This window comes from Podarcis cretensis (genome assembly GCF_951804945.1).
Source record: "Podarcis cretensis genome assembly, chromosome: 13".
Taxonomy (NCBI): domain Eukaryota; kingdom Metazoa; phylum Chordata; class Lepidosauria; order Squamata; family Lacertidae; genus Podarcis; species Podarcis cretensis.
In genome coordinates, this window is record NC_137182.1 from 11,443,133 (window position 1) to 11,451,532 (window position 8,400).

The following is an 8,400-nucleotide window of genomic DNA, read 5'->3' on the forward strand; positions in this document are numbered from 1 at the left end:
GGATTCAACCTCAATCTGTTAGCCGCCATCCATCCTCCAACCGCTTCCAGACACTCACACAGGACCTTCACCGCCTTCACAGGTTCTGATTTAAAAGAGAGGTAGAGCTGGGTATCATCTGCATACTGATGAACACCCAGCCCAAACCTCCTGATGATCTCTCCCAGCGGCTGCATGTAGATGTTGAAAAGCATGGGGGAGAGGACAGAACCCTGAGGCACCCCACAGGTGAGAGCCCAGGGGTCTGAACACTCATCCCCCACCACCACTTTCTGAACACGGCCCAGGAGGAAGGAGCGGAACCACTATATGACAGTGCCCCCAGCTCCCAGCCCCTCAAGACAGTCCAGAAGGATGTTATGGTCGATGGTATCAAACGCCGCTGAGAGATCCAGCAGAACTAGGAAACAGCTCTCACCTTTGTCCCTAGCCCGCCGGAGATCATCAACCAGTGCGACCAAGGCAGTTTCAGTCCCATGATGAGGCCTGAATCCCGACTGGAAGGGATCCAAATGGTCCGCTTCTTCCAGGCGTGCCTGGAGTTGTTCAGCAACCACTCGCTCAATCACCTTGCCCAAGAATGGAAGGTTTGAGACTGGGCGATAATTGGCCATCGTGGCCGCATCTAAAGATGGTTTTTTAAGAAGCGGTTTAATAACCGCCTCTTTCAGCGGGTCTGGGAAGGCTCCCTCACGGAGGGAAGCATTCACCACCCCACGAAGCCCATCGCCCAGTCCTTCCCGGCTAGCTTTTATAAGCCAGGATGGGCAAGGATCCAGGAGACAGGTGGTTGGCTTCACTCGTCCAAGCAGTCTGTCCACATCCTCGGAGGTAACAGATTGGAATTGATCCCACACAACTTGACCAGACAGGACTCTAGCACTCTCCCGCCCCGGTCCTGCTCCCACGGTGGAGTCTACTTCTTCCCGAATCTGAGCGATTTTATCTGCAAAAAACTTTGCAAAATCATTGCAGGAGAACATATGGCCCGTACTGGGCCCCGATGTTACAGGTGGTTCCGCTAAATTGTGAACCACCTGAAAGAGTCTCCTGCTGCTGTTTTCTGCAGATGCAATAGAGGCGGTGAAGAAAGTCTTCTTCGCCGTCGCTATTGCCACTTGGTAGGCTCGACATTGAGCTCTAACCTGTGTCCGGTCAGATTCGGAATGAGTTATCCGCCACCGGCGCTCTAGCCGTCTCAAAGATTGTTTCATTGCCCTCAGATCCGTGGAAAACCACGGGGCTCTCCGGGCTCCATGCAATCGGAGAGGGCGCTTCGGAGCCAAACAGTCAATAGCCCTGGTTAACTCCACATTCCAGCGGGCCACCAGGGAATCAGCTGAAAGGCCATCAACATGGGATAAAGCATCCCCTACCACTCTCTGGAAACCATTTGGATCCATTAAGTGGCGGGGGCGGACCATCCGAATCGGTCCCACCTCCCTGCCGAGGGGATGGGTCACAGAGAAGTCCAGTTGCACCAGGAAGTGATCTGACCATGGCACTTCTTTCGTTTCACTTTTACTTAGTGTCAGATCACCAACATCCATAGAGGTAAACACCAGGTCCAAGGCATGTCCGCGACTATGGGTTGGGCCAGACTTATTCAGGGACAGCCCCATGGAGGCCATGCTTTCCACGAAGTCCCGAGCCGCCCCTTGTAAGGTCGTGTCGGCATGGATGTTAAAATCCCCCAGGACAACCAAGCTAGGTGTCTCCAGGAGAACATCTGCCACGACCTGAAGCAGCTCGGGCAGGGAATCCTTGGTGCAGCGGGGAGGTCGGTACACCAAAAGGAATCCTGTACTGCCCCTATTGCCCAACTTCCAGAACATGCACTCGGAAAACTGGGTCTTCCCAATAGGACACCTGGTGCAAACTAATGACTTCCTAAAAATCACTGCAACCCCCCCTCCCCGCCCACATGACCTGGGTTGCTGTGCGTAAGAGAAACCTGGTGGACAAGCAGCGGCAAGGACAGGCCCATCTGCTTCATCCAACCAAGTCTCTGTTACACATGCCAGGTCAAGTCCTCCATCCATGATCAAGTCATGGATGGCAGTGGTCTTATGAATCATTGATTCGGTATCCATCCGGTCAGGACCAGACCCGGAGGCAGGGATAGTCCTCAGACAACGACTAAACCTGCCTCCTCTGTAATGACATGGTCTGGTCTTAGCGTAACTCCTCCTCCTACCGTGATCACTGAGATCGGTTGTCCCAGTGCATTCCCCCCTGCGAAACATGTCCCAGCAATTTTGTTGGCTGGGACCAACTCCCCAGCAGCCCTGAACCCTCCCCTTAAGAACAAAATAACACCTTTTTTTTAAAAAAAAAAAAAAACACAAATAAAACAATACAAACAAAAAACAATAAAAATTACAAAAACATAAAATCAAACAAATTCCCAGGCCCAATAAACATCCACCCCACCCCCACCCCCCACATACAAAAAATTCAAAATAAAATTTTTAAAACATTTTAAAAGCACTCTGCACCCCTCCAGCAGTAACAGCAACTGTCCTAGTGAGGCCCGTCAGGCCCTGCCCTGGGCCAGGTGGTAAGTGGCAGGAAGGAGCAGGGCCCTCAGACACTCACGCAGGAGAGTCCTCCTGGGCAGCAGAGCGCAGCAGTCCCTGTGAGGCTTCAGGCCCCGCCCAGGCCAGATGGTGAGTGGCAGGAAGGAGCAGGGCCCTCAGACACTCACATACAGGAGAGTCCTCCAGGGCAGCAGAGCGCAGCAGTCCCTGTGAGGCTTCAGGCCCCGCCCAGGCCAGATGGTGAGTGGCAGGAAGGAGCAGGGCCCTCAGACACTCACATACAGGAGAGTCCTCCTGGGCAGCAGAGCGCAGCAGTCCCTGTGAGGCTTCAGGCCCCGCCCAGGCCAGATGGTGAGTGGCAGGAAGGAGCAGGGCCCTCAGACACTCACATACAGGAGAGTCCTCCTGGGCAGCAGAGCGCAGCAGTCCCTGTGAGGCTTCAGGCCCCGCCCAGGCCAGATGGTGAGTGGCAGGAAGGAGCAGGGCCCTCAGACACTCACATACAGGAGAGTCCTCCTGGGCAGCAGAGCGCAGCAGTCCCTGTGAGGCTTCAGGCCCCGCCCAGGCCAGATGGTGAGTGGCAGGAAGGAGCAGGGCCCTCAGACACTCACATACAGGAGAGTCCTCCTGGGCAGCAGAGCGCAGCAGTCCCTGTGAGGCTTCAGGCCCCGCCCAGGCCAGATGGTGAGTGGCAGGAAGGAGCAGGGCCCTCAGACACTCACATACAGGAGAGTCCTCCAGGGCAGCAGAGCGCAGCAGTCCCTGTGAGGCTTCAGGCCCCGCCCAGGCCAGATGGTGAGTGGCAGGAAGGAGCAGGGCCCTCAGACACTCACATACAGGAGAGTCCTCCTGGGCAGCAGAGCGCAGCAGTCCCTGTGAGGCTTCAGGCCCCGCCCAGGCCAGATGGTGAGTGGCAGGAAGGAGCAGGGCCCTCAGACACTCACATACAGGAGAGTCCTCCTGGGCAGCAGAGCGCAGCAGTCCCTGTGAGGCTTCAGGCCCCGCCCAGGCCAGATGGTGAGTGGCAGGAAGGAGCAGGGCCCTCAGACACTCACATACAGGAGAGTCCTCCTGGGCAGCAGAGCGCAGCAGTCCCTGTGAGGCTTCAGGCCCCGCCCAGGCCAGATGGTGAGTGGCAGGAAGGAGCAGGGCCCTCAGACACTCACATACAGGAGAGTCCTCCTGGGCAGCAGAGCGCAGCAGTCCCTGTGAGGCTTCAGGCCCCGCCCAGGCCAGATGGTGAGTGGCAGGAAGGAGCAGGGCCCTCAGACACTCACATACAGGAGAGTCCTCCTGGGCAGCAGAGCGCAGCAGTCCCTGTGAGGCTTCAGGCCCCGCCCAGGCCAGATGGTGAGTGGCAGGAAGGAGCAGGGCCCTCAGACACTCACATACAGGAGAGTCCTCCTGGGCAGCAGAGCGCAGCAGTCCCTGTGAGGCTTCAGGCCCCGCCCAGGCCAGATGGTGAGTGGCAGGAAGGAGCAGGGCCCTCAGACACTCACATACAGGAGAGTCCTCCTGGGCAGCAGAGCGCAGCAGTCCCTGTGAGGCTTCAGGCCCCGCCCAGGCCAGATGGTGAGTGGCAGGAAGGAGCAGGGCCCTCAGACACTCACATACAGGAGAGTCCTCCTGGGCAGCAGAGCGCAGCAGTCCCTGTGAGGCTTCAGGCCCCACCCCAGGCCAGATGGTGAGTGGCAGGAAGGAGCAGGGCCCTCAGACACTCACATACAGGAGAGTCCTCCTGGGCAGCAGAGCGCAGCAGTCCCTGTGAGGCTTCAGGCCCCGCCCAGGCCAGATGGTGAGTGGCAGGAAGGAGCAGGGCCCTCAGACACTCACATACAGGAGAGTCCTCCTGGGCAGCAGAGCGCAGCAGTCCCTGTGAGGCTTCAGGCCCCGCCCAGGCCAGATGGTGAGTGGCAGGAAGGAGCAGGGCCCTCAGACACTCACATACAGGAGAGTCCTCCTGGGCAGCAGAGCGCAGCAGTCCCTGTGAGGCTTCAGGCCCCGCCCAGGCCAGATGGTGAGTGGCAGGAAGGAGCAGGGCCCTCAGACACTCACATACAGGAGAGTCCTCCTGGGCAGCAGAGCGCAGCAGTCCCTGTGAGGCTTCAGGCCCTGCCCACTCAGTCACTCACACACGCGCTTTGTGAGGTTCCTTGCCCAGATGGAGTCGCCTCACTGGGAACCGAAGTACTACTCACTCCACACTCAGGTCAGCTACAGATTGTTCTGTACTTTCTCACACATACAATGCGCTGGATACTTCACCACACTCTACCTCCCAACCTTTCCCTACACCAGATCACCATCTGATGTACCCAGCCACCTAGCGTACTCAGTTCCCCCTTACTGAGACGCAGAAGTTTGATCAAGACTTCTCTTCCTCCCAATTAATTGGAGGGCCAAAAATCCCTTTGTGCACTTACCCTTGGCTGGTTCCCTGTTTATTTCTCTGGTTCCCCCCGGTCCGTCGCCGCCAGTGAGCAGGGTATCAGACAGACGAGACTTCTGCGTTTCCCTGGAAAAATTTCCCAGTGCACGCTGGGTAAGCAGTTCGTGGTCCTCCCTCTTGTACCCTGCCCAGTAGGGCGAAGGGGCTGCGTTCCAGCAGACCACTTATCCGAGTCACAGAGGCACCATAAAATGTAGCACCCTGCTTGTGGTTAAGGCTTAGCTGGAATGAAATATTCAACGCAGCAATAGAGAAATTAAAATAGTAATTTATTTGTCAGACAAATAAATATGAGGCACAGTGGTATATGGTTACCAAGCTCTGGCCTGGCCTCCTGCCATTCTGGCCAGCACTTATATTTCCTTAATCCAGCCCCCTTGCTCCTCCTGTGGCTGCCTCTGTCCAATCAGCCTGGTTAAAATTCCTATTGGCTGTTTGCTAGAACCAATCACAAAAGATACACCCATTTCCTCTTGCCCTTTTATGGGAATCAAAAAGCTATATAGTCTTCTATCTATAAATGACAAATAAGTAGTAATATATCTTACATGTGTCTCAACAAGGAATCTTAATTACCAGCTCACCTCTTGCCCTCCTTGCCCTATTGCCTTCCAAAACAGATGGTTAATCTTGAATTTTTATCTTAAACATATGTCAAGGATTTTGAGTTCACATCAACATTGAGAGATCTCCTTCATTTGAAGGTTTCTAAACAAAAGGCCTGACAACCATATATCAGGAGTGCTCGATGGCGTCTCCTGTCTGGCAAGGGGGGGGGGGGCTGGTGGCTGATGGCCCCTGTGATCTCTTCCAACTATATGAAATAAGAATCTAGCATTTCTTAAATCCTTTGCATAATTATATTTAAACTAAGATATTTAATACATAAATAACCTTTTAAAAGGAAAAGAAATCTTAAAAGGATCTTAGTTTAAGAAAGAAACAGCTTTAGAAAAGACTTCCCAAAAATGTTCTCTTTCTGCCAGCCAGACCAGTTGCTTTTTCACTGCTCTTGACCTTTTTAACCTTAGGAAGAAGATATGGCTCATTTTACTATTTATCAACCCTTAATTTGTAGGGTCAGTGTAACCTTGGCTGTCAGCCTGTAATTCCCTTTTTACGACTTTGAGAATTGTTTTCTGCTATAAATCAGGGGGCCCCCTTGTCTAGGAGTAAAAACATTTTGCCAAGGTTCTTAGGCAGCTGCTCTTCTGCCTGGCATGAACATTTGAAAATCTTTAAGCTCATTTTAAAATACAAGCCCTGATTAAACATATAAGCTTTAATAAAAATGCAAGCTTATGATTAGATGCCTCAATACTACGGATATACAGTCCTTAAAAATATCCATAACATACCCAGATTCAATCCTTTTCCCACCACTGTCCCTCACCTCTCACCCCACCCCGTGTTAGACTTCTAATCTACTCAATTGCAATTTATTTCCATTTCTATTACTTTCCTTCACACACTATTAAACCAACTTTCTACTTCATTTTCTGTTATACATTGTTATCCATATTATTTGGTAAAAAGGTAAAGGTAAAGGTACCCCTGCCCGTACTGGCCAGTCTTGACAGACTCTGGGGTTGTGCGCCCATCTCACTTAAGAGGCCAGGGGCCAGCGCTGTCCGGAGACACTTCCGGGTCACGTGGCCAGCGTGACATCGCTGCTCTGGCGAGCCAGAGCCGCACACGGAAACGCCGTTTACCTTCCCGCTGGTAAGCGGTCCCTATTTATCTACTTGCGCCCGGAGGTGCTTTCGAACTGCTAGGTTGGCAGGCGCTGGGACCGAGCAGCGGGAGCGCACCCCGCCGCAGGGATTCGAACCGCCGACCTTTCGATCGGCAAGCCCTAGGCGCTGAGGCTTTAACCCACAGCGCCACCTGCGTCCCATATTATTTGGTATTTCAGTATTTATAACGGAACTTGTTTATTCTAATAGGAGTTCTGATTTTTCAATATGAATTTGCAAATATCCTTTAAACACCTTCCAGTCCCTGTCTATCTTCGCTTTTGAGATCCTTCCGATTTCTCCCATTGTTTTGGACATATTGTAATACTCCAATAATTTGTTTTTGTCGGCATTATACCACTTTTCCAATTTTTCAATTCTTAGGCTTCACAGTCCCAGGGGAAGATCGTGTCATGTCAGATTCTGAACACGTGAACTGGTATTCGAGGCGTCCCAATAGAACTGGTATTCGAGGCGTCCCAATGTCTTGTTTGTGTTCCTATACATAACCTGCACACTGTTGGCACTTTACGAACGCTTCGTGTAGTGGAGCAATGATTAAAATCTAAAGGATTGCAAATGTGTTCATTGACTTTATTCGTGGCAGCGTTCATTAATGAACAAGGGCACTTCCAGACTGTTGCTATTTTCGGGGGGTCGAGAGTGGATCCAATCACATACCAGCAAACTGGAGTTAGACAACGGAAGCTGATTAGCGCACTTGCACAACAAATACGCTTCCTTCCCAAACTGGACTGTTAGTGATGGGGGAATGCATTGGAAGCAGTGGGGTAACAGCTGCTTGACGCGATGTCATGTAACCTCCCAGGAAGCAAATCAGAACAAATGCTGGATCAATAACCAAGCGTCCCAGAAACATTTTGGAAACAGATCATAGCTCTCAACTTCTCCCTTTTCTTGCGAGGAATCCTATTCGGAATAAGGGAAATTCCCTTTAAAAAAAGGAAACGTTAACAGCTATGGAACAGATCAGGGTGACAACGAACAGGTTGATGGAAGTCCCTTGTGTTTTGCAAACTCTGCTAAAGGGAGGGTGCAGGTTGCCAGGGGACACATGCAAAGGGGAGCAATTTTTTAATACATGATTTAATGTGAATGAACTGGTGCAAAAATGGGTTGTGTGAGCAGGGATGGACTTTGGTAATATGGAGCTCTGTAGGTACCCCATATAAATAAAGGTATTATTATTATTATTATTATTATTATTATTATTATTATTATTATGCTCTCCCTCGGCTTGGTGCCCTGTACGAGGGAACCGCCCGCACCACCATAAATCTGGTGCTGGTTTGAGCTTGGTGAGCTGAGAAAAGGGGCAAAAGAAAAATACAGTGGTGCCCCGCAAGACGAATGCCTCGCAAGACGGAAAACCCGCTAGATGAAAGGGTTTTCCGTTTTGGAGGCGCTTCGCAAAACGAATTTCCTATGGGCTTGCTTTGCAAGACGAAAATGTCTTGCGAGTTCCTGCGGGGTTTTTTCCCTTATTTCCCCCTTTTCCTAAGCCACTAAGCCGCTTATCAGCTGATCCGCTAAAAGCCGCTAAACCGCTAATAGCGCTAATCCGCTAAGCTGTCAATGGGCTTGCTTCGCAAGACGAAAAAACCGCTATACGAAGAGCCTCACGGAACGGATTAATTTCGTCTTGCGAGGCACC